General features: G+C 39.2%; 2 long non-coding RNA genes across 3 annotated transcripts; one reads left to right on the plus strand and one right to left on the minus strand.

Moving 5' to 3' along the window:
- Positions 1 to 1,145: 1,145 nt before the first annotated feature.
- LOC141502977 (uncharacterized) lies at positions 1,146 to 9,166 on the minus strand. 2 transcript variants are annotated; one of them, XR_012472731.1, is made up of 5 exons: positions 7,686 to 9,166; positions 5,087 to 5,126; positions 3,728 to 3,969; positions 1,490 to 1,595; positions 1,146 to 1,257 (listed from the first exon to the last, which is right to left on the minus strand). It is a non-coding gene; the product is annotated as an uncharacterized LOC141502977 (long non-coding RNA). The 2 variants fall into 2 exon arrangements; XR_012472730.1 differs by lacking the exons at positions 1,146 to 1,257; positions 1,490 to 1,595 and having other exon boundaries at positions 3,514 to 3,969.
- A 1,487-nt stretch (positions 9,167 to 10,653) lies between these two features.
- Positions 10,654 to 23,447, plus strand: LOC141496856 (uncharacterized). The gene is made up of 3 exons (XR_012471183.1): positions 10,654 to 11,078; positions 12,716 to 12,773; positions 23,331 to 23,447. It is a non-coding gene; the product is annotated as an uncharacterized LOC141496856 (long non-coding RNA).
- Positions 23,448 to 24,719: the final 1,272 nt, after the last annotated feature.

A 24,719-nucleotide genomic window follows, 5' to 3' on the forward strand; every position in this document is an offset into this window, starting at 1 on the left:
TCTGAAACACTGAACAAATTCCTTCATTTCTAGCCTCAGTTTCCCAATCTGAAAAATTGGAATGATGATAGGGCATGGGGTGGTGCAATGAAAAGACTGTCTGGTTTGGAAGCAGAGGTGGCTGCTGTTGTTCCATCATTTTTCAATTCTGTCCTCCATTTGAAGGTTTTTCTTGGTCAAAATACTAGAATAGTTTGCCATTTCCTTTTCAAGCTCATTTTACAGACAAGGAAACTGAGGTAAACAAGGTAAAATGACATACCCAAGATCACATGACTAGGGTCTGAGGTCTAATCTAAGAATAAATTCTGGCTCAACCACTTCCTATCTGTGGGGTTTTAGGCAAATTATTTTTCCTCTATGGGTATTAACTTCATCTGTAAAATGAGGGAACTAGACTCAATGACCCTTAAATCCTCAGGACCTAGAGCACAGCACTTGGAGTCAGGAAGTCCTGAGTTCAAATCCAACCTTAGACACTTAGACTATGTGACCCCAGACAAGTGAGTTCATTTCTTTATGCCTCGGTTTCCATATGTGTGAGAACCCAGGTTCAATCCCAGGTAACTTGACTAGGTCTTTGGGCAGTTAGATAGTATAGTGGATAGAGCAGTCAGTCTAGAGTCCTCTACTCATAGCAACTCAGAGCACAGGGTCTGCAGTCAGGAAGATGAGTTCAAATTCGACCTTGGACATTTACGGTCTATGTTCCCTGGGGCTAACCTTGTTTGTCTCAGTTTGCTCATCTGCAAAATGAACTGGAAAAGGAAATGGCAACGCACTCCAGTATCTTTGCCAAAGTAAACAAACAAAAAATTGGAGTCATGAAGACTTGTATGTGACTGAAAATGGCTCAACAAAAAATTATGAATAACAGTTCCTAGTTTTCAGACTGGTTTTGAGAATCAAATGAGATAATTGTAAATGACATACTTAGCACAATGCCTAGTATATAATAATCCCTTCATAAATATTAATTACTTGATCCAGTTATGTCCTAAGGTTGTTTTAATTATCTAATGAGACAATGTCTAAACTTTGTAAACCAAAAAGAGAAACAAGGAATTGTAGTGGATTCAAGGGTAAGCTTAGGAGTTATAAGGACCTAGATTCAAATCCTGTTTCTAATGAATACTGGCCTGTAACTTTGGATGATACATGCACTCTCAGTACCAAGGCAACTTTCTGAGACAATAACAGATGAGTTTCTGATTTTATATTAGAGTTCCTTACAATAAAATCAGAAGTGTAGACCTCCTAAGGGAAAAAAACACAAATTCATATTAACTAGTAGAATTATTTCAGATAACTAGACTTTTTTAAAAGTTTTAGGTTATTGCTGCCTTTCCTGTCCCTCAACCTCAGTAGAATAACACCTGTCCTTCCCCTAATCCTTTATCTCCAAACTCTATTTTACTTTTCACTAAATTACTTTCTCCCTCATTAAATGAAAAAAAAAGAATTCTCACTCTACCTCTTTAAGACTTACCATTTTTCTTTGGAGCTCTTGGGCCATTTCTGTTGGACATGTGTCACGATCCCCTGCTGTAGGTCATAACACTTTGAAATGATGAAGCAACTCCATATTGGTGGTCCTGGCAATGAAGGACTTTTGTGTTGAAGATGACTGGCCAGAGTCAGACAGAAATACTTCCTCCATTTATTTGAACAGCTGTTAAAGGGGGGGGCTGCATATTCTTTAGAGTACAACTTTTTGGCAATTCTCCCCAAATTTCCCACCCCTAACCCCAGGCAGAGTGGAAAGGAAGTCAAAGGGAAGACAGACTGTATCCCAAAGAGTTATACCCTAAAGAGGGTAGAAGCCCTCCACAGTTTTTCATATAAACTACTAATGGTGAAGTTGATTCCCCTAAAGCCCCTCTTTTCAAAAATGTAAGATGAGCACCTGAGATGCCACCTTTGGTCCAAGAGTTGTTCCAATACACACTTTTCAATCAAAAGAATTTATCAAATTTAGGTTAGATACAAAGCAGCATGAGGGGTGGGGGAAGGGGAACAATGCAGATGTCTTCCAAGTATTTAATAATGTAGATACAGCTATTAAGCCAGAGTGGAGTCAAGAGTAGAGAATGAGGCTGCAATGTGAGTGGAAGTTCAAGGAAGGTAGAATTTGTCTTGATCTAGTAGAAAACATCCTGATAATTAGAACTGTCCAAAACTGGAATGAACTATTTTGTACAGAAATGAGTCCTCCGTCACTAGAGGCTTACAAATGGAGGCTTATGTAACCACTTAGTCCTTTGAACTAAATCATCTCTTAAGCTCCAGCTAGCTCTGACTCATATGATAGTCCTGTAATAGGGTAGAAAGAATGCTATACTTTTTGCAGCCATGAGATGTAAATTCTGGGTTTTAGATCCACCGGGTATAAGATCTTTAGTTAAAAAAAGAAAAAAAATCTTGTTCAGTAAGAGCTGTGGAATCAGAGGACATGGGTTCAAATTCTGCCTCTGACCCCTACCAGCAACATCCTGTGTTACTCAGCTTTCTTGGACTTCAGGTTCCCCAATCATAAAATGAAGTTGGATTAGATCAGGGCTTCTCTTTTGTGTCATGGAACCCTTTGGCAGGCTGGTGAAGCCTATGGGGACACCCTTTCTAAGAATGAGATGTTTAAATGATTCAAATAAACTATTAAGGAAATTAATTATATTGGAATGGTTATACATTTTTTTAAAAAAAAAAGATCATGTCCCCTGAGTTAACAAGTCCCAAAGGAAATTATTTCTGAAACTACATCCAGTTCTTGATTTATGATCCTCTAAGTCACCGAGCATGTTTCCTCATCTGTAACATGCACAGAGTAACATTTGTACTTTCCATACATTACAAGGTGGTTGTGAGGGAGGAACTATGTAGATGTCAAAGTGCTAGTTGTGAGCTATTATTCTTCAAAGTTTGTACTGAGGCAGCTGGTAGCAGGATAGATCCAATACTGGACCTTTAAGTCCGTTAGCCAAATTCATATCCAATCTTAGACACTAGGTCAGTGACACTGGGCAAGTAACCTTAGTTTACCTCATTTTCCTCATCTATAAAATGATAACACCTATCTCCCAGAGTTGAATCAAATGAAATAGTTGTTAAAAATTGAGAGCAAAGAAGGGAGGGAAGAAAGAAGGAGGGAAGAAGGAAAGGGGGAAAGGATGAAGAGGAGAGGAGGGAGGGAAGAAAGAATAAAGGAAGGGTGCTTAGCACAATGTCTAATATATATATACTAGGTTTAAATATTTATGATTCATATAAGAGCATATATCTGTGTATGTTTTATATATATGTATGCATTCAAAATATACATTTATGTATATGCTTATTCCCTTCTTCCCTGTTGAGACTTTGGACAGATTGCTTCTCTAAGAACCTCTTTCCTCCTCAGTAAAATGAGGGGATTAACTTCCATTCTGCTTGAGGTTCCTGCCTGCAGTGACTCTGTGATTCCGTTCCCTGCCCGCCCACCCCCCTCCACTCGGTTGTCCATCATTTGCACCAATAACTTGGGGAAAATCTCCTAACAAACTTAACAACTTATGCTCCAAAAATAGGGGGAGCAGGGTCTGAAGATGACTTCTTTTCGCATAAATTGTAATCAATCCCACATCAGAAATAAACAGAGTTCAGCTCATTCTTCCTTTGTACTCCCAATAGATGAAACAGCTTTTATTTCCATGCAAGTCAACGTAATTGTGTTTCCTAGATTCCATCTTACCCTAGGCATACAGAACCTCCATTACCCTTGGCTCAACAGACAGGTCAGATCTCACTAATCTGAGCTCTGTGCTCTTCCAAATGGAAAGTCCAAAGCTGCCAAGGGCTCACGGGAAAAGGAAACATGAAATCTCCTCAGTGTTTGATCCAGGAATACTGAGCCCAGGCTCCAAGGCTAACTACTTCTTCCATAATGTATGCTGACAGTCTCTGGAGTTCTTGAGATGAGGAGAGAAAGTTTTGCTAGGGAGAAAATAATCAACAGAAGTGAAGCTTTTTACCTTGGAATTTTATAAGCAATATCCATTTCCCTTCCTCTCCTGATCTTACCTCACACTTTTCCCCATCTCCCCCCAACTCCAAATTCAACCCCAATCCTCTGTCCACCCCCTTTTCCAATGTTTCTCTGTACTAGAAGACAGTTTTGAAATGTTGACCTTCTCTAGAGCCAGTTGATGACACAAATGAGTGAGGAATTCAAATCAAGCCTTAGAATTTCATTGCTCTGTATCCTGGGCAAGTTACTTAACCTCAGCCTGTTGTATTTCTTCACTGTTAAATGGAGATAAAATAACACCTCCATTTCACCTTCTAGGGGTGTCATTGAGGATCAAATGAAATAATATTTGTGAAGTGCTGCCTTCACCTCAGAGTGTCTTTTGATATAGTAGCAAATTTGTACCCCCACTGGGAATCTATCAACCCTTCGGATTACCATGGAAAACAAAGGAGAGAAAAATGAGTTTTAATAGTTGGATAGGGAAGGGGGGAAAAGGGAAGAAGTTCATTTGTATTTCCCTTCAGCTGACAAGATACAGCAAACTATAATGCTCCCCATAATGGCCTCCAAACTTTTTTTACTATACAACCCTATCTGTAAAAAATTTCTGAGCATGCCCCTCCAATATAAGAATAGTTACACATCTATAATTTATAAAGTTGTACTCTACAAATAATTGTGCAAATTATGTAACTTATACAAAAGTATACTTTAAAAGTAAAAGATTTGATGAATCATTTGATCCTAAACTCAAGAGGAAATCTCTGGGTCAGGTTCATGATCCAGGAAAATCAGTTTGGCAGCTGTTCAGAGGATTAGTGGGAAAGGAAAGAGGCTGAAAACAGCAATTAGGGTCTACAATGATAAACAGAGGACAGATGAAAGAGGTATTGTAAAGGTCAGAAGGACAAGATTTGGCAATTCATTGGATATGTGAAATGAAGGGAGAAGGGACAAAGACAACAACCAGATAACAAATCTGGGATACTGGAAGAATGGGGATGCCTTAGACCGGGGAACTCTAGGGTCAAATTTAGAGGGGGAAAAAAATGAGATCATCTGTGTAGAATACATACATACCTTACATGTCTGTTCATCCTATGGTATTCATTCTGCCTGGCTAAAAACAAGAGTACAAAGAGTTTTTTTCCTAAAAGACCACTGCCCCAAAGTTGTCCAAAAGGGCACATTGCTAGCCAGGGTACACCCTTGCAGTTACAGGTATATTTGGATACATTGGGGATGGAGGAGTAATAGAATTTTCCTAATGGTGTTTTTGCAGATATTGGTGCTGACTTTGAGCCAATATGGAAGAGGTTGGGAACTTGCATAGCCCTGGGAGGGGGCAAAGAAGCATGGCTGTGTTGCCAACAAACCCCAAAACTGGTTAACACAAAGGAGAATTTGATGTGATCCATCTTCCCACATCCCAAATGCTTCATCATTTACCTTTGGGGGTCATTCTGTGGTCCCACTTTGGAGATCAGTATAGTGTGTTAGATCTGGTATCAAAAGAAATAACATTCTCCTGAATCCTTCAGGCTCCTGTGATTATGAACAAGTCACTAAATGACTTGAAGTCCCAGGTTCCTCATGTGTACAACATAACTATATTAATACCTGAAGCACCTTCCTCGTTGATTCATAGAGGATCTCAGCACATTCTCATAGAATCATCAAAGGAGGCAATGTCTGTAAAACCTCAAAGTGCCATATAAATGTTAGTAATTCATTGCTAAAGCCAATCTGCTTCTTCTAGATAGAAAAAAATTACTCTCTGTGTATACATGTATCCTTCAGTAAGGTCTCAGTTTCCTTTTCTTATAAAATGAATATTTTGGATTCCATGATCTCTAAGGTCCCTCACCATTGGCAAATTTTATGCTATTGTTCCACTGCCTCTTTCTCTCCTGAACCCTTTCAAACTAATGTATATTCCAAGCAGGTTCAAAGTCAGGCCCCTACTTTTCTCCCAATCGTACTAGTTGGTTTTCCTTCCTGGAACTCAAATCATCAGATTTTTTTGTTTTTGTTTTTGGTTGTTATTGTATCCAAAAGATTCAAGAAGGGAGAATATAGAGAGAGAGCATGTGAAGCAGGGACCAGACTCTTCACTGAGACTACACTCTGGCCAGATTTCAAACTCTATTAGAAAGCAGTAATTACCAAGGTTATTTGATGCTAGTTTAAAAAAAATAAACAGAAAAGTAGATTATTGAAACTGAAGATACAAATACAAAAAAAAGAGTCCATTGTTCAAAACAAGAAGAAAAAGATAAAAATAAACCACTGGAGGAATGATTCCTTATTTGGAAAAATATTGCTGGAAAAAAATGTATAAGTTTGGCACAAAAAAACAATTAGAACAGCATATTATACTTTATGCCTTAATAAATTCCAAATGGATAAACAACAAAAATTTTAAAAGATAGGAGATGCCTTCCAACCTATGGTCATAGAGATTTCATATCAAACATAAGATAGATGAAATCACAAAAACAGAGACAATTTGATTATATAAAATTTAAAACAGCATTTGCAAGGCGGCTAGGTGGCACAGTGGATAGAGCATCGGCCCTAGAGTCAGGAATACCTGAGTTCAAATCCAGCCTCATCCACATAGTGCCTAATTTGTGCTATCCCCCAAGCTCCATATCTATAAGAGTTTAAGGACAAGAAAGAACAGAAAGAAATAAGATTAATTAATAAGATTAGACACCTTGAAAAGAGAGTGACATGATTATCCCCATTTTATAGTTGAGGAAACCAAGGCAAAGAGAAGTTAAATGATTTGCACAACTAAATCAGGTGTTTGGGGTTGAATTTCAATTCAGGTTTCCTGTCTCCAGGTGCAGCCCTCTCTCCATTGGGCCACCTAACTGACTCAGAGCCTACCAGGTCAAAGACAGAGTGGAATGTGTGGGATTCATGATTCTGAATGAACCCTTCCCATTCTGGGGGAAGGAATGGACAACTGAGAAGGTTCAGGACAAGTGAAGGTGAGGAGCTGGAGAGCCAAGGCAGGAAGTCATGGTTGAAGAAGAAACAGACACAAAACCAGAAAATACACCAAGGTTCAAGAAGAGATTGGAGGGGGTGGCTAGGTGTTGCAGTGGATAGAGCACCAACCGGGGAGTCAGGAGTACCTGAGTTCAATTCCCACCTCAGACACTAATTACCTAGCTGTGTGGCCTTGGGCAAGCCATTTAACCCCATTTGCCTTGCAAAAACCTAAAAAGAAGAGCTTGGTCTGAACATATATGGTCCAACCTTCAGGCTAAAAACATTCCATATCCAACCACAAGAAAGAATTTGAGCTATCTCACTCAATACAAGAAGCAGACAGTTCCCTCTAAATTCTCTTCAAACATTGAACTTCTCTTGGTATTACCATTCAAGTTATTCACAGGGTTATGTAGGTAGTGGTGGACATCACACCCAGAAGGTATTACCAAGGCTGTGAGAACTAGATGAAAGACCTCTGGGGCAGGAAGACTATATAGATGCTCTCAGGTAACCTGGGGTTACAGGAGTAATCTATTTACCTCCCTAAGGATGGCTCCTGTAATTCCATCAGTATGTGGGTACAATAGTCATGGACCCATGCCATTGTGTGTCTGTTGGAATCAGAATCAGTGCATATATTTGGCTTAAGGGAGTTGTAGCAATTGGGGCTTACCATTGGGTTCATTCCTGCTTTCTTCCTCCAAGGCCTTCATGGAAATTCTGTCCAAACCTCTTTGGTGTCCTTGTAAAAACTTCCAATGAGTGCTTTGGTTTTAATCTCAGGTCCTTTAGACCTCTTTGGCTGCTTGTAAAGTATCTTGTAAGTCCATCTGGGCCACCTTCAGTTCTATCTCCAGCTTGGAATTTGGAAATGATGAAAGAAGATTTCATTCATTTAAGTGTTCAATGTAAAAAGTGGATCGCACTATAGTAGAGAGCTCCACAGAGGGCAGAAGAGTAGACCAGTCATCCTGGTGGCATGAGGTGCAAAAGTAGAGGGGTTACTTTAGTGTCCATAGAGCTGCTTCTGCCTATCAGCCCAACATGGGCAGAACAGGCAGAATTTTGCTCCAGGGCACTGATATCCAAGAGACAAGCCAATGATCAGTCTCAAATTCATCACTTCTCAGTCCTCCACCAATCTGTGCTCCCTTATTTTGTCCCTAAAGTACAGTCACCAAGATTATTTCCTTCTATAGCCTGCCTTTTCCCCCACAACCTCCATGGAGATTCAGGACATTCTCTCTCCTCATCAGACTATCTAGGACACTATAGGGCCCCATTCCCCAGCCCACCCCAACTGTTTTTGCCCCAGGTGAAAGAATTCCTAGTTACAGCTCTGGCCATCAAATGGGGAATGATAATCCATCCTTAAGAGGACTTTAACCTGGAGGACAGTGAACCAAGCAGACTGATTATTTTTTTCACAGATATGGGGAGGGAGTGTGGGGCTTGATCCACAGTCCAGTGTCTGGTAAACAGGGGATGTAAAGTCATCCAGGTAGAACATTTACTTGAGAAAAAAACGAAGCCATCTTAAGTGCTGAGGGAAGCCGGTGCAGGAGCTGAAGTGAGCCATTTTCAGGAGAGCATTCCATGGTCAACTTGATTGAATGACCCCCTTCAGCAGGTTGCCACTCTTTGGAAGCTGATTTCTCATTGAAGGCAAGTGACTAAGAGTACTAATGATAATTTCAATGGTTTCCTTATAAGATCCTATACCGGAAAATGCATTTCCCAAGTTCAAACTTATTAACAGACATTTTATCTGTGCTAGGGCATCAGAATTCTTATGTACCTTCAAGTAAAGGCTCATGAGCTGCCCTCCATGCTCTGCCTCTGAACTCTCATGGCATAATATCCAAACATTCAATAGATTCTCGCCTGAAGGGGATATAAATAAAACTTTACCCTAGACAGGAGCAGCCTGTGGGTTGCTACCCCTTGCTCTGCTGGGGCTCCATCATGCTGTCATTTCTGCTTCAGTTGGCCACTGACTTTGCCTAGTAATAACTGGCACCTGTTGGACCTAAACCAACTCAAAGAGATCAGAGGTGGCACAGCTGCACAATTTTTAAGATAGAGAAATCCATAACATCAGTTGCAGAGTGGTTAGGAATAGAGCAAAGTATAGAGTCTAGGTCCTGTGACACAGTATTGGTTTTCACCAACTGTGATGGTCTGGATCATATATTAAAGACACTATAGCCAACCAAACACATGAAAATGGAGAATAAAACTTCTAATTTATCTCTTATTGACTAAATTTTCCTGCAGTGCACCAGGTTTTTATGATCTGACTAGACTACTACAGGGTGCTGGGTAAACTCTAGATGATGACACCAAGCCCCCAATACTACCCTCATGGCTAGCAACTCTTGTTCCCAAATATGTAGTATTTTTTCTACTTTAAATAAAGTTCCATGTGAGTTCCATGAAAAAATACTCCCAAGGTTGAAATATCATGAGACAGATCCTGGCTTAGGGGAGGATCATTCCCCCTGCCGTATCCAGCAAGAGACTTCAGTACCCATACCAAGTTTTTGTGACTCTGAAAATGTCAGCCCAAGAGCCAAGATGAGTTTTTTCTTAATTCCCCGAACATATTTTAAGCAAGAGAAGTCTGGAGAAAAGCCATTGGATGCTAGAGAAGATGAGTGAGACAGTTGTCAAAGTGTAAAAATGTAGGCTAAAGCTGTACTAGTAAAGGGTCTGAGATCATGCCATACCTTAATGGCATTGAGGACCTAATAGTCATGTCCAGGACATAGTTCCCCCTTCCTTTTTCTTGAGGAAGAGCAAAGGTGATGAGTAGAGATACAGACTATCATCAAACAAGGTTGTTTGACCTGATTTTCTTCAAAAATTTCTGGAACATTTCCTTCTTGGGCTTAGTCAAGGGAAAAAAATCCCACTTGAGAGATAGAAGAAATCTAGGACCAATGAGTCACAAAATCTCAGGATGAAGGGGTGAAAGAAAATTAATACTTCCATGAATTTCAACAGCATTGAAAGGATCCTGTGGCTGAGGTAACAGTGTAGACAGCATCTTGTGTGTTCTCCTCTGCCTCCTCAAAATTCTATTGACAGTTGGGAGAGCAGATTCCAACCGTCCTTGTGTCCCAAGGAATGCCTGGGACTACCCAATCCCCAGGAGTTCTGAGTGAGCTATTTTTCATATCCCCCCAACTCAAGACCCACAAAGTTTAACTTGTTGAGTCATTAGTCCTTATCACAAGAGTCAGACATCATCCCTACCAAGTTTGTCAGCAAAAGACATTCCTGTTTCTTCTTCCCCTAGACCTGCTATTTGTCCATAAAATTGGAGAAGGTCCTTTTTCATTTATCAAAGCTCACACCCAAAGTATTTATATTGTTCAGTTAAAGAACATAAATAAAAATATCAGATTTCTTGTTAGGGCTTGGGGGGTTAAAGAAGGAAGATGGATGGATTGGTTTCAGTAGTGTGTGCCCAATGAACATAGGATTATAGTGATTCCCAGCTCCACTGGGTCCTTGGCTAGGTACACTGCTAAGAAGGGTTCTAGGAGATATAAATTCACTCCAAAATACCCTGGATAGCATGTGGGGGTCAGGGTGGGAGGGGGTGGGGGTGGAGGACAAACAGGAGTCACAGTGGATAGAGTGTCAAATCTGGAGTCAGGAAAATTCATCTTCCTGAATTCAAATCTGGCCTCAGACCCTGAGCAAGTGACTTAATTCTGTTTGCTTCAGTTCCTCATCTATAAAATAAGCCAGAGACAATATAGCAAACCTCTCAGTGTCTCTGCCAAGAAAAACCCAAATGTGTTCACAAAGAGTTGTATTTGACTGAACTGAAAATTTCTGGTGAAGGAGGAAAGAAAGGGGACACCAATACAATTATATTGTCTTTCCTTCTACCCATGTACCACAATGACTTGCCATGGAGCTACCCACATACTACAACCAGGAGAGAATTGGCCCAGGGGTCAAAACAAGGGATATTTCTGAGGATTCTGACATCTGTGAGTCAAGAAAAGAATCAATGCCAGCCATCAGGCCTGGGACATCTGAAAATGAACTGGTATGAAAATTGAACTGCAGAAAGAAATCACCCAGGAGTACAGCTGAATAAACTGCCCAACAAAGATGTTTCTTGCAAGGTAGAGAGAATAATAACCCCACAATAAGGGAATAGACATCAGTACTCTGTAGTGCCAGAAGTGTAAGTGATTCTTGGTCACATTTACCTTCTGTGAAAGTACTCTAAGGGGCGTCTAGGTGGTGTAGTGGATAAAGCACCAGCCCTGGAGTCAGGAGTACCTGGGTTCAAATCTGATCTCAGACACTTAATAATTACCTAGCTGTGTGGCTTTGGGCAAGCCACTTAACCCCCTTTGCCTTGCAAAAACCTAAAAAACAGTACTCTAAATATACTACCTCTATTCCCATTGATACTGTAGGTTGTGGGATATCATGTCCCAGGTTAATGAGAAAAACATTCTATTATTCTTCTAAAGCCATATAATTAAATGCCTTTATTTAATGCAATTGGATTTACTGATTATTGAAGCAAGCAGATTGGGGTGGGGAGGGGCTCAGGAACCATTATGGGTTTAGGAGTATGGACCTTGATCCAGAGGTAGCTGCCATCCTGGGGACAGAAGCTACAAGTTTTCAGGGATGATCCAGAGGGAGTGACTCCATACATAAACAACCAGAATAAATGAATACATAAAAAAGGTTGGAACAATGTCTTATAGGCACTCAGAAGGGAAATATCATTAGTGTGAATGATCACAAAGGACTTTAAGGGGAAGGTTGCCTTTGAGGTGGGATCTGATGAATGCACAGGGCTCTGGTTTTTCTCTGTCCTGTTTTAAGAGAAAGACATTGAGGATGCCTCTGACCTTGGGAGTCTTGAAAGGTTGGAAGAGGGAACCATCATCAGTCTGAAAGCCCAGATCCACACAAGATTTTCCAGAAGCCTGAGGGAGAGGAACAAGGTCCTTGAGTGATCTGTCCAACTTAACCCAGAAGAAGCAGAGACATAGATTTATCCACCCATGCACCATGCCATAATTGGAAGTAAACTTGATGGGGAAAATATGATGTAGATAATACTTTAAGCATTCTCTCCCTGCAACTAAAGTGATACAGAGGAGAGTGTGATCCCAAGTAGGAATGAGGGAATGTTTGTAACTTCTGTTCTTTCCATATTTTTCAGGAAAAGTCCCAATTAGCTTTTAGCTAATTGATAGTAATTAGTTAAATTGAACAGGGACTCTAATATCCACAAATCAAAGAGAGAGGAAGAATACACTGGAATAGAGACATGAGCATTAGTTAATTAAATTAACTAAAAATCACTTCTACCCCTTTTAGGATATCCTAGAATGATAAAGGAGAGAAATATCCAGTTTCCCTCTGGAAGAAGTTCAGAGTCTCTCTATACAAGGATGATATTCCAGTCACAAAATAATATATAGAGGAAACCCCAGTGATTTTAAGGGCCAATTTTTTTGGGGGGGGGTTGATTTTGTTTTTTACCTATCTTCAAGAATAAGACCTTAGCTGCATAGGATCCCTCTTTTCCTTTTCTCTGATCCAATGCTATGCTAGGCCTCATTTGAAGAATCATAATAGCATTTTAGATACATTTATCTCTGATCCTCACAACAGCCCTGAGAGATAGTCATTAATACTATTATCATTTTACAGATGAGGAAAGTGAGGCTTGTGGAGATCAAATGAATTGCCCTCCCCACTAGTATCAATGGTGAGTTCAAATTTGAGTGTTCCTGCCTCTGAGTTCAGCATTTCTGCAAGATTGATCAGACTGTTACAACTCATAACCCTATTTCACAAACCTCAGGAATCTATCAAATGTTAAAATTTGAGGGAACTTTCTTACTTTCTGTCCCTTTCTTTGGATAACTCTTGCAGCTGATTCTGTCACTTTAGGTCAAGGGATTTGGGGGGTAGGGTGAGACTAGTGTTCATATTGGAAAAGAAGAAAAAAAGAGGACTGCTTCTCAGTGAGTTAGCAATGGAACTCCCAGTGACAATTGCCTTTGGGTCTTTGGGTGTTGGACAGACAGCTCCCATGGCTGCCCCACATGGTCTTAGGACAGGTGTTCATTCTGATACAATAAATTGATTGGTGTAACAAACTACAAAATTAAAACCAAAAAAAAAAGCAGAACTAGAAATAAGGCTGCCAGGAACCCCCTCAGGAACTTTCCTTTTCTGATTAGCTCTGGATTGGAGCTGCTTTGACATTTCATGCTGTCTTAGACATTCCATTCAAAAATCCCAGACCTCCCACAAGCTCCCAAGAGCTCAAGAACCAGGTGGAAATGCAATTCTGTGGAAGGTTTGAAAAGGCAAGGATTCTAGGTGATACTAATAATTGATAGTCACACAAAGCTTTAAAGTTTACATCACACTTTTTGACTCCCACCACAACACTGTAAGAAAGGTACTATTTCTTCAGGTATTATTATCATTTCATTTTGCAGATGACAAAACTAAGCTTTGCATTAAATGATGCACCCTAAGTCACCCTGCATGACAGGGACAATGGCAGGATTTAAATGCCAGTTTTAACAGCTCTAACACAATGGAAGCAGTGACAATAGTTTTTGCCTGATCCTGGAAGACTTCTCTTAACCTCTCTAAGCCTCAATCTATACAGCCATAATATGGGAATAATAGAACTGAGGATAATAATGAAGCAAAGTATGTAAAGTGATTTGTCATTAAGCTTTTCCCTACAGAAAATCTTGTTATCAACAATCCTTTTTCTTATGGCACTTTCTTTCCCCCAATTCATATTATAACAATTTGTATATTAATTACTTTTGTAATTCATATCATAGCTATTTATGTACCTCTCATATACTACTAGATGGTAAGCTTCTAAAGGAAGCTTTGCATGGCCCCAGAGCACCTAGTATATGATGTCATGTTGGGCACTAGGGCAACAGAGCAGGTGATGTTCCTTTCTTCTAGAGAAGTTTTTTTAAAGACGGTGAAATTTCTCATTCATAGGCCTTTTAGGTCTGGCTGCTTTCTTTCTACTAATTTCCCTGCTGTTTCTAAGCAGTTATGCTTTGAGATCTTCTAGGAGAACAAGGAACTCACCAGACAACAGTCTATATATCAAGAGAACAAACTCCCACTATATGTAAGCACTTTCATGATCATGTTGGCCTGCCTCCCCATGACAGACAGGACAAGTAAACCTGGGTAACACATCCCCAACTTTGAACTCTTAGTTTTCCTCATCTGTAAAATAGACATAATAATAGTCATAGTAGCCATATCACAAAGCTATTGTAGGCATCAAGTGAAATAATATATGAAAAGTATTTTGTAAACCTGTAAACTCTATGAGGATATGTGATTGTGAATGAATGAATGAAATGTTCAGTTGATGGACAAATAAGGGTTAGATTCAAGAAAGAAAGGAGAAGGATTCTGAGGTTAAGGAATGACATCAACCAAGTTGCAAAGGTATAAAGGGGTAGAATACATTCATAAAATAAATTTATCAAATTTAAAAAATAGGAGACAGATTTGTGAAAGTTCCAGAATACTAGGCTTAAAAATTTAATTTTATTAAATAAATGGGGAGCCAGTGAAGAGATTGGTAGATGAGAGGTTTTTTTTCTTGTCATTTTTTTAGGTAGAAGAATGACTTGCTCAGTTGTATAAAAGGAAGATCAATCTAACAGCTGGCTATAAGATGAAGTAGACTAAGAAACTAAGGAGTGGGAAAGAGGAGTGAGGAACTATTATGATCATCTAAGTGTGATCTGAACCAAGATGGTGATAGCTTGAATAAAGAGGCAGAGAGAGGTGTGAGAGATACTGTGAAGGTAAAATTGACAGAGTTTGGCAATTGTTTAGATATGAAGAGTAGAAAAAGAGTCAAATATGAATCCAACATTTCAATCCAAGGTGGAAATGAACACCACTGACAGAAACAGGGAAGTCAAGAGAAGAAGCAGATTTAGTTCAATTTTCATAAAAATTCCAATACAAGAAGAAAAAAGACAAAGTGTAAACCCTGATAGGCCTAGAAATAGCACTGGCTTTATACATAATGAAAAGTGCACTATTATGACTGCAAAGTAGAGACAGTTGACATGAGTGCCTGTCAAGTCACTTAACCCCAGGATGCCTCAGTGTCCTTAAATGTACAATTAGGGTAATACCAACACCTACCTTACAGGATTGTCATGAGGATCAAATGGGATATCTGTGAAATGCTTAGCAAAGTGCCTGAGATATAATGGACCCTTTATAAATTCTTTTTTCCTTCCTCCTCCTCATATGATTGGTTTCCTCTGTAATCTTACATATTTTAATAAATGCATTTAAAAAATCTATCTGAGGACACTGAGGCATTACATTAAGTCATTTGGCCAGAGTCACACAATTAACGTCTGAGACTGGGTTTGAACTTAGGTCTTCCTGATTCCGGGCCCCTATAGCCACTGCAACACCTGGCAGGCTTTAGGTTTAAGAATGCCTGGATTAGATCATTTCTAAAAATTATTTTCAGCACTAAAATCAAGTGTTTCTGTGAAATATCCACTGTTCTGTTTAGAAATAGTTAAGTTCAAGCTTCCTGCCATTGAAATGAAAACAAAAATGGAGATATTCTGGCACATTTCAGCAAAAAGTGGAAGTGATTATGTCCCCACCCTGTGTAAATTTCCAGTGGGGGTGGGGAATTCAAAGAAAAGGGATCATGTTTTACTCATTTCAGTTTTGGGTAAAATGATCCCTTAATTCTCTTCTGGCCCAGAGCATAACAGCTGTTCTGCCATAAATTATTAGACATTATGACTTGAAATTTTGCAGGATCCCAAGCCTTTGCCTAAATTTTGATCTCATGATAGCATGGAGTTATGTTTGAAAGTGGGAGGAAGATTATATTTTAAATGTATGACATAAACCAATTGGTCTCCTGATATGAAAAATTAAGAATTAATCTTGCCCACCTCACAGTTCCTGAAGTGGTTCGGGAAACCCGTCCTATTAAGCCTCTCTCTCCATCCTCAGAGTGAATATTTCTAACAACATAATGATTCTACTTTTCCCCCTCTCAGGGTGAGGGCAAGGAATTATATGACTTTAAGGATTCTCTTGAGTATACATCATAGCCAAAATTTGTCCCCCTCTGGGTACAGGATGACACCATAGCCTCTTGAGACAAATCACAGAATTCTATCTGCAAAAGGGAGGCTGGCTGACCCCAAGTTATCCAAAGTCATCAGATGAATGGAAGGACTTTTCCCCTGTGATCACTGTGCTCTTGTTCTTAGGTAGCCTAAAGTGGAGACACAGTGACCAGATAAACTGAAGTAGCATTCTTTATTCTCTGAACTGGTTCAATATCTCTTACCTGATGGTAATGGTTATGATAGGAAATGCTAATAAGACCGATGATCTCCAGAAACACATGTGCCAAAACCCATGGTCACTGCTGTGCCACTTGACTACCCCACAACACACTTTTGAGGAGGGACAAAGTGAAAGGAGAGAGAAAATAGAATAAATGGGGATGAGGAGGAATAGATGTAGTGAAATAGCAATTATGGGAAAAAGTATTGAAGAAACTTCTCTGATGGACTTATGAAAAGGAATGTGATCCATCCCAGAGACAGAGCTGATGGATCTGATTGCAAACTGAAGTGCAATTTTTTTTTCTTTTTCTCTCACTTTTAGTGAAGTTTCTCTGTCTTTATGGGGGGACGGGAGACTGTTTACTTTTATAACACTATTGTAATGTGTAAATAAATTTTTAAAAAAGAATAAAATACTTAAAAAACATGGACACTAACTCCAAACAATTAAACAAAAATTATTTTAAAATCTTTATCAAAGTTTTGAAGGTATAAAGACAAGAATGAGATGACCCCTTGCCAATTGTGTAATATCAGGAACTCCTCTGACATATAGGTTTTATGTTTGGGCCATAGATATCACTTTTCACTCTCAAATTTTGTGATTCAATGGAACAGTCTCTACACCCAAAGAGCTTATATTCTATTAGGGAAAATCCAATTCAAGTCACCAAACTCTGATTAAACATATATTTTATGACATATACTGTATTAAACACTATGACAATGGAGATTTTTAATGTCTTTTCTTATGGAGTTGATGACATGACAAGCACATGAATTGTTTTCGAGTGAGGGGGGTCCTGTGTTAAGTCACCAATCTCACTTTCTCCCCTGGAATCATCTGGGTCCAGTGTCCAGATATGAATCAGAATGACTGGAGATGGCCCTGGATGTGAAGCAGAGTTAAGTGACTTGCCCAGGGTCACACAGGTAGTAAGTGGCAAGTGTCTGAGGCCACATTGAAATTCCCTTCCTCCTGACTCCAAGGCTAGTTCCCTATCCACTGCATCACCTAGCTGTCCTCTAGATCACTTATCTAGTAAGTATCAGCTGGGAATTGAAGTCAGATCTCTCTTGACTCCTTATCTAGTATTCATAAAATCATCAATTTAGAGAAGGAAGGGGACCTTAGAGGTCAAGTTCAACCCCTTCCTTTTTTAAATGAAGAAACTGAGGAACAGAGAGGTTGAGTGGCTTATCCAGAGACAACACAATAGTATAACTCATCTATCAGAGTAATTCCTGATAGAATATTAACTGGTTATTATCTTGGACAGGACATGAACTCAGGTCTAGCTGAATCCACTGCTCAATTTACTCACTGGAACACCTGACTGCCTCACTCCATTATATCCCAGGACCTCTCCAAAAAAAAGTCTCTTACCACATACCCTTTGACCCAGCAATACCACTACTGGGTCTATACCCTGAAGAGATGATGAAAAAGGGTAAAAACATCACTTATACAAAAATATTTATAGCAACCCTGCTTGTGGTGGCAAAGAATTGGAAATCAAGTAAATGTCCTTCAATTGGGGAATGGCTTAGCAAACTGTTGTATATGTATGTCATGGAACACTATTGTTCTATTAGAAACCAGGAGGGACGGGAATTCAGGGAAGCCTGGAGGGATTTGCATGAACTGATGCTGAGTGAGATGAGCAGAACCAGAAAAACACTGTATACCCTAACAGTAACATGGGGGTGATGATCAACCTTGATGGACCTGCTCATTCCATCAGTGCAACAATCGGGAACAATTTTGGGCTGTCTACAATGGAGAATACCATCTGTATCTAAATAAAGAGCCGTGGAGTTTGAACAAAGTTCAAGGACTATTCCCTTTAATTTAGAAAAAAAACAGATATCTTATTGTCTGATCTTGTTATCTCTTAGACTTTTTGTCTCTTCCTTAAGGATATGATTTCTCTCTCATCACACTCAATTTGGATTAATGTATACCATGGAAACAAAGTAAAGACTGACAGATTGCTTTCAAGGGGAGGGGGGAGGTAAGATTCAGGGGAAAATTGTAAAACTCAATATCTTTTTTTTAGGTTTTTTTGCAAGGCAATGGGGTTAGGTGGCTTGCCCAAGGCCACATGGCTAGGTAATTATTAAGTGTCTGAGACCGGATTTGAACCCAGGTACTCCTGACTCCAGGGCCGGTGCTTTATCCACTGTGCCACCTAGCTGCCCCGAATAATATCTTTAATTAAAAAAAAAAGTCTCTTACCAAGAATGCTTCCTATCAATACTATGGATGCTAGCAATGCCAGGGATGATAAACAGACATTCATATAATGTGTCAGTAAGCAAGTATTTATAAATACTATGTGGAGAGCACTGTGCAATGATCTGAGGATACAAATTCAAGCAAAATTAAAAAATTTCTGCTCTCAAGGAATTTATATTCCAATGGGGAGGCCATCACTAAAAAGGGAACAAGAGAATAAAGAGAGGAAGGAGTGAAAAGTCTCCTGCACCAGATCATTCTGGGAAAGTACAGAAAGTTAAATGTAAGAGAGGAATGAAGGATGGTGGATCTGGGTTCCTCCACAAGATCTAGACACCCTGGAAGAATTCACCAATGGGAAAATCTCACCATAGGAATGGATAGATGTTCTAAAATAAGACAATCACAGAAATCAATTGGTATTATAGCATAAGAAGGCACCTGAGGAACAGTAGCAAGCCCTGGAGTGACAGAAGCAGAGCCAGGAGAGCCTATATTACCTTCTTAGAGCCTCTGCATGACCTTGTGTAACCTGATTGAATGTGAGGAGCAACAGAGGAGAAAAGATTGGCAGATGTCCTTATCCTCATTCTACAGACAAAGAAACTGAGGTCCAGAGAAATTAGTTGTTTTCCCATAGTCAAAGAGCTAGTGTCAGAAAGAATTTGAACCCTCTCAACACACCAGCTACTATGCCACACTGACAATTCTCTCCCAATAGTCACCTCTCTCTCTCTGTCTCTCTGTCTCTCTGTCTCTCTGTCACACACACACACACACACACACACACACACACACACACACACACACACACTGCTAGTGCCTTCCCTCTGAGATGACCCTTCCACTTCTGCCTGTACGCATTTTGTATCTTGTGTTAGACTTCAAGCTCCTTGTTTTTGCCTTTCTTTGTACACTTAGTGCTTAATATAGACCCTGGAACATAGTAGGTGCTTAATAAATGCTTGTTGACTAGCTGGCAGGATACCATGATCACCAACAATGCCCTTCACTCTCAGCCCACAGCAGAATGGCAACCAAAAAAACAACTAAGTTGCAGAATTGTCCTTTCCCCCTGATTTGCAGTCAAATGAGTGCAGTAAACAGCACTTGATAATTACTATGGATGTTATTGACCATAAAAAATCACTTAATCCTGCACAGAAAATTTTTTTTAAAAGGACTAGTTTTTTTAACAATAGAGCTGGCCAACAACCACTGCACACCTCTTTTCCTCCTATTGTTTGTGGTCATGATGGAGTTCTGGTTACACACATTTGAACATAAACAGCCACAGATGCACTAAGGGCATAATGACTTGAGCTTAATGTCATTTTCATACTGTAAATATGTAAATGTGCCTTCTAAATATTTATTCAGGTGCTTTCCTTTTAGAATGAGAAGGATGTTATAGGATACTAAACAGGGCTTGATTCTCTGGGAGACCGGACTCAATACTGAAGGCTGAGGAATTGAAAATAGAACTTAGGTGCATATATTTGTAATAAATGTTAGAGGTCTGGGGTGGCTAGGTGGCACAGTGGATAAAGCACCGGCCCTGGAGTCAGGAGTACCTGGGTTCAAATCTGGTCTCAGACACTTAATAATTACCTAGCTGTGTGGCCTTGGGCAAGCCACTTAACCCCATTTGCCTTGCAGAAAAACCTAAAACAATAAAAAAATAAATGTTAGAGGTCACCTAATCCAACCCCCTCATTTTAAGGCAATTTGAGTCTCCAAGAAGTGATACAACATGCCTGAAGTCACATAAATGGCAAGAAGCAAAACAGAAATTTGAAATCAGGTCCTCTGGATAGTAGGAGGCACATGCACACTGCCTACTAAGTGATCTTCCCACGAGATATTCTCTAAATAGCCGTAAAATTGAAGTATGGAATATATATATATATATATATATATATATATATATATATATATATATTGCTTGTAAACCCAACTTTGGGGATTAAAGTATAATGAAAGCTCAAAATGAGACAATGATGTAAGATGACAGAAGGAAAAAATTAATCTGATCATGACTACATTAATAGATGCATAGTATTGAGGTAACAGTGATGGAGATAATAGATAGTGCCCCTGCACTATGTCCTGCCTAAATAAAATCTATAGGATTATGTTTGGTTTGGGGGCACAATATTTAAGGAAGGACATTGAGAGACTGAAAGACATCAAGAAAATAGAGCAAAGTAGGGGAGTTGAAATTAGATCATCTGACCTCAAAATACCTTCTACTAAGATTCTTCGATTCTTTAATTCTATGAAATATTCATGAATCTGTTAACCTTTGGTTAATTCCAGTATTATCAATACATCAGTTCACCAGAATGCATTAGCAGATTAGATCATCAGATTTCCCAGTTGTCACCTAAACCACAGGGCATGTACACCCACAAAAAACAGTGATGTTTATATGCAAAACCAAGAATAAAGCGCTATAGAAGAGAAATCAACCACTTCTGTTCAGGGAAACCAAGAAAAGCTAAATATGATCTCAAAGAATGGCTACTTTTTGAAAGTTGGCAATAGGAAACAGGTCATGACAGACAGCAAGAGACATCCAAGATACAGAGGTAGCGGAATGCCAGTTTAGTAAACAATGTTTTCTAGTTTGACTGGAGAGTAGAAAATTGGTGAAAGATGAGTTGAAATGGTTGGATAACAGGCTAAGAAAAGTGGATTTAATTCTTCAAACAGCTAAAAGTCATTAAAGATTTCTATGATAGGCATTGTGCTTTAATAAAATAGATATGAAGTATCAGTTGGAGGGAGAAAAGAAAGAAAATGAAGAAATCATCTAAGAGGATATTGTAATAGTGTAGGTAAGAAGTAATAAGGGCCTAAATGAGGATGGCAATGAAAAGAAAAAGACTGGATATGAGCCAGCTCTAAAATTCTACAATACTAATTAGTGGGGGGAAAATACAAGGCAGCATCTAATTAAGGGATAAACTATGTGCTATGAAGTATAAAATGTTGCAAAAATTTTAAGGAAAGAAAATGTTTCTAGACAGTTGGAATAGTCAGGGGAAAAATCAGAATTTCAGAGTTGAAAACAACCTCTAAAGAGGAAGCTAGTCCAATCTATACCTAAAGAAGAATTCCCTCTCTAAACCCCACTCCCTCACAAGCGGTCACCCAATCTCTGCTTAAAGACTTTCAATGACAGAAAAGCCACCACTACCTCCTAAGATAATTTGTTTTGTCAAGATGATTTTTGAAAAAGAAAGCCAGTTAACTAGAATACATAACATTATAGGATAAGGGCATTAAAGAGGTACAAAACAGAGTACTATATGAAGTCTTTGGAGAAGGTTTAATGGATTTTTAACCATCAACTTTGACATAGTTTCAGTATTAAAAACTTTTCCCCCCAATTATTGGGAAATTTTCCTGACCAAAAGCCAAATAACATGTTCCATTAATTGTAGCTCTGCCCTCTGGGGTCAAGCAAAACAAGTAGAAACCCTCGTTCACAGGATAGTCCTTCCAAAACTTGAAAATGGATGCCATATCTGTCCTCACCCCCTCAACTAGTCTTCTCCAGCCTAAACATCCCTTGTCCATAATTTCATATTTTATCTATCCCACTTTCTTTGAATAGAAGTTCTGCAAGATGCAAATTCATGCTAGCCTAAAGCAAAGTGGGCCACATTGAGAAGTTCCAGTTTGTTCCTCCTTGGTGGTCAAATGGCCATTTCTCAGGTAATCTGGAGAGGGAATTCTTGTCAAATAAAGGTTACACTAGTCAGTATTTTGAAGTTCCTTCCAACTATAAGATCCTGAGGCAGTTAAGAGGGGTGGGACTTTGTCCTAGATCTGGAGAATGAGGGGGCAGGGTGAAACAGGGCATGCTCTACTTCCTGTCTCCTCTCTATATGTTGCCTTCCCTACTAGAATGTAAGCTCCCTGAGGATAGGAATTGTTTTATTTTAGTCTTTGTATCCCCATTATCAAGTATTTGTTCAGATTATTTCCTATGCTTCCCTTTCTCTCTCTTTTTTTGCTGAATTTCCTACCCGAAACAAATATAAGCTCTTTAATGCATCTTTTTTCTATTTATTTGATGGGAAACTTTCCCCAAACACTTCATATAATGCTTTGTTTTGTACCTCTCTAATGTCCTTATCTATAATAACATGTATTCTAGTTATCTGAGTTTTGTGTGTGGTTTTTTTTTCCCCAGAGTGAGCTGCAAATTAACCCCTCTGGGCCTTAGAATATGGTCTTAAAGTACAGAACAGCTGGGAGTCACAAAAAAAACATTGCCTTGTGTCCAACATGATGATGAGCCTCTCTAATTTTATTAGATTGGTCATTGTACAACAAATAAGTCAAACACTTGGTCTGTGCTTAAGATTTTTCCATCTTGCTAAGACTATACATAGTTTGAGTTTCATCAACATTACCTTCAATAACACTTAACCTTTACCCCCTATGAAATTTTATTTTATTAGATTTAGCCTTAAAGTCAGATATTAGAGAAACTTGACTTTCTACTAAAACACAGGAAAAAAATCACAGTCGATACTTGATTTGTGACCTAATCTGTGAATTCAGAAGAATTCATGATCTTTCTGGTGAAGTGGTTTCTAATATACTGCCATCAAAATATTGCTTCTCTTTTCCTTTCCTCTAATTCCTAAACTCTTTCCACCAGACTTCCTCATCACAGGTAGAAGATTCTTCACATGCCAAGAGAGATGAGATTTCAGAGATGCCTGGAAAGACTTGCATGAACTGATGCTGAGAGAGATGAGCAGAACTAGAAGAATATTGTATACCCTAACAGCAACATGGGAGTGAAATACAACATAATAAGAGATACAAGGACAAAAAATAAATGGGTGAATTCCTACCTTTGAGGTCTTTACATTCTATGGTAAGAACACAGAATATGCATAGATAAATAAATATAAATATAAAACAATTTCAAGGAGTGATGTCTTGCTAACCAACCGGGAAGTTGAGGAAAGGCTTCCCATCATCATTGTCCCTGTCATTGATGTCTATCCTTCATTCTCAAAGAAGACCATGACCTCAGAAAGGTGTTGCAGTTACAAGCACATAAATTGGATTTGAGTGAGGGAGTGTTGTGCTAAGTCACCAGCTTCATTTTCTCCTCTGAAGCCATCTAGGTTCAGTGACCAGATATGAGACTGGAGATGATCCTGGATGCAAAGGGATCAGGGTTAAGTAACATGCCCAAGATCACACAACAAGTAAGTATCAAGTCTCTGGGACTGGATTGGAAATCCAGTCCTTCTGACTCCAAGACCAGTGCTCTTTGAGCTCTACCTTTTAGAACAAAACAAAAAAAAAAGAGGAAGAAGAAATGGTAGACCTTGAGCCAGTGGCACCAAGGGGAGAATCATAAAAGAGTTAGGCTCCCACAATATCAGTATTTTACCAAGATTTGCCCAAGTTCTATATCCAACATAACACTTCAGTGTTGGCTCTGGAAAGGTCTAGTTGACCAAAATATTACTATACCTATCTGCTAGCTCAGACCTGAGGTTCCAGACTCATCTCTTTAGCTTAAGGCATTGATTTCATAATCACAAAGTCTCAGAGCAGTGATAAAGTCTGAAGAGGGAACCTCATAGACGGAGTGGTAAGGGCAGACAACAAACTGCCTCTAGCTGCCAGTTATGTACTGTGAGGAGGTTTCTCCTTGCTGGTATTAGAAGCCTTGGCCTCAAAAACTATCCTCTGTGTATATGTGGATATGGTGCATAAAAGATAAAAATTATAATTTGGTGGCGTATTTTAGGAATCAGTAGTAGAGAGAAGACTAGAGGATTGAGGTAGTTGAGAGAAGACAGTAGTATGAACCAGTTAAGCAGATGCACCAGGGATGGAAACTTGGCAGTTTGTGTTTAGAGGAAGAAACCATTCAAGAATGATGACTCAGAGTAAAGCAGGTAGAAGAAGACAATGTCTAGAATTTTGGAAGCCCAGGTATGTTTAGAAGTTGAAAATGAGTGCTATCAATGAGGGGTTAATTTGTTTCTGGATCCAATACCCAAACCCATGTAGTGCCACAACT

Source organism: Macrotis lagotis, chromosome X, assembly GCF_037893015.1.
Source record: "Macrotis lagotis isolate mMagLag1 chromosome X, bilby.v1.9.chrom.fasta, whole genome shotgun sequence".
NCBI lineage: Eukaryota > Metazoa > Chordata > Mammalia > Peramelemorphia > Peramelidae > Macrotis > Macrotis lagotis.